Source organism: Pelodiscus sinensis, chromosome 22, assembly GCF_049634645.1.
Source record: "Pelodiscus sinensis isolate JC-2024 chromosome 22, ASM4963464v1, whole genome shotgun sequence".
NCBI classification, from domain to species: Eukaryota; Metazoa; Chordata; order Testudines; family Trionychidae; genus Pelodiscus; species Pelodiscus sinensis.
Genome location: NC_134732.1, coordinates 18,568,696 through 18,570,402, shown reverse-complemented (window position 1 = coordinate 18,570,402; position 1,707 = coordinate 18,568,696).

The following is a 1,707-nucleotide window of genomic DNA, read 5'->3' as shown; positions in this document are numbered from 1 at the left end:
AAGGCGAAGAGAACGCCATAGTGGCAAAGGGAGAAAGGGTGAGCAATGAGGAGGGCGGGGGGGGGGGATCACTGCCTCTCTGAGAAGTGGAAAATGTTGCCTGCTCTCGCTAAACAAAGCAGAATAACCTCCGCGTTCCCGCCGCATCCAAAGAGAAAATTCCCTCCCATAATCTGCTTCCCTCCCCCGCCACAAAAAATCTTGCAACACACATAATATGATGGGAGCGGGTGACCCTTGCAAGAACCAACTTTGCCTCGCCGCCCACCTAGCCTTTGGATGCAAAAGGGGAGAGGGATCCCACAGACAAAAGGCAGATCTGCAAATGCCATTCCCCCGTAGCAATGTTAACGTTCAATCCCTCGCAGGCTCCCGGAAGAAAGGAATGACATCACTCGACCACTGGCGGAGACGGGAGTCATTCCAGAGAGAGACAGAAGCAATTTACCAATAATGAACTGGGCACTTTTTAAGGATGAGTGAATCCATGAGCAGTAAGAACGTGGGCTGTGGGCGGGAAGGGGGCAGGGAGGTGGGTAGCGAATACCATCACACACCAGCCAAAAAATGTGAATAATATATGGGATCAAATTCAACCTTGGAGCAATGCCCAGTCCAGCAACCCATCAAGTAACATCCACTGACTTCCTAGCAATGCCTTTCATCAGCAGATCTCAAAGGGGTCAGCACAACTAACCCCATTTTACAGATGGGAAAGGGGCAGCCAAGGTGACTCAACCAGCCACAGGAATAGAACCCAAACACGTCACGTCCTAATCCAGTGCTCCAACAACTAGGCAAGACTGCCTTCCTATCAGTGGAGATGTACCAGGTATGACAGGGTGGGCAATCATTTTTTGCCAGGAGCCACTTCAAAAATTTTGGAAGTGGCCCCTGGCTGCTCTGGAAGGGGTGGGGCCTCAAACAGAAGGGGCGGGGCCAGGATACTTCCAGGCTTCCCCACCCCAGACCATGATTGGTTTGGGGGTGGGGGAGCCCCTTTGCCCCCCCTTCCCACTAAGCACCCATGCCTCTGGCGATGGAAGGAGACTTTCCGTGCTCCCCCACCCCCAGGCCAATCAGCACTTCTAAGTGCTGTGTGCTCCTTGCAGGGTGGGGGCAGGGTAGATTAAACTTTGTTTTCTCTGCCCTGTACAGGGAAGCGGAAGAGCCTCTGTGGGCCAGATCAACCCGCTTGGCAAGCTGGATCTAGCCCTTTAGCCCACCCCTGAGGTATGACCTTGGCCCCACTGATTTTTGAGCCTCCCTTAAATAACTAAAACATGGCCTCTGTCAAGCCTTTGGACTACGAATGTCCTCCACTACACTGTCAGACACAAGGAGCTGGATGGGTGTGGCTAGTAGCCCCTTGGGTCCATTTCTGAGTCATTTCAGGAGAACTCAAGGTCTGACTGGGCTACCATCTCTTTTAGGGTGTTTTCTTTTTTCAGAAAGGGAGAGAGAAGGGGGAATATTCCATTCAGGGGAAAATCATCCTGTGCACAGAGACAAATCAAGACCTTGGGCGGTGTTCTCTGTAAGCTGAGCGCTTGGTCAGCCACCCAGGAGAGATCTAAATGCCACCCACTTGATCAGCAGAGCACCCATAGTGCCCACAGCCAGCGGCATATGTTTCTACTGGTGGTGCACAGCGGCATACATCTTGGTGTATGTGACAAAATTTATTCCGCATGTGAATGGAAAACA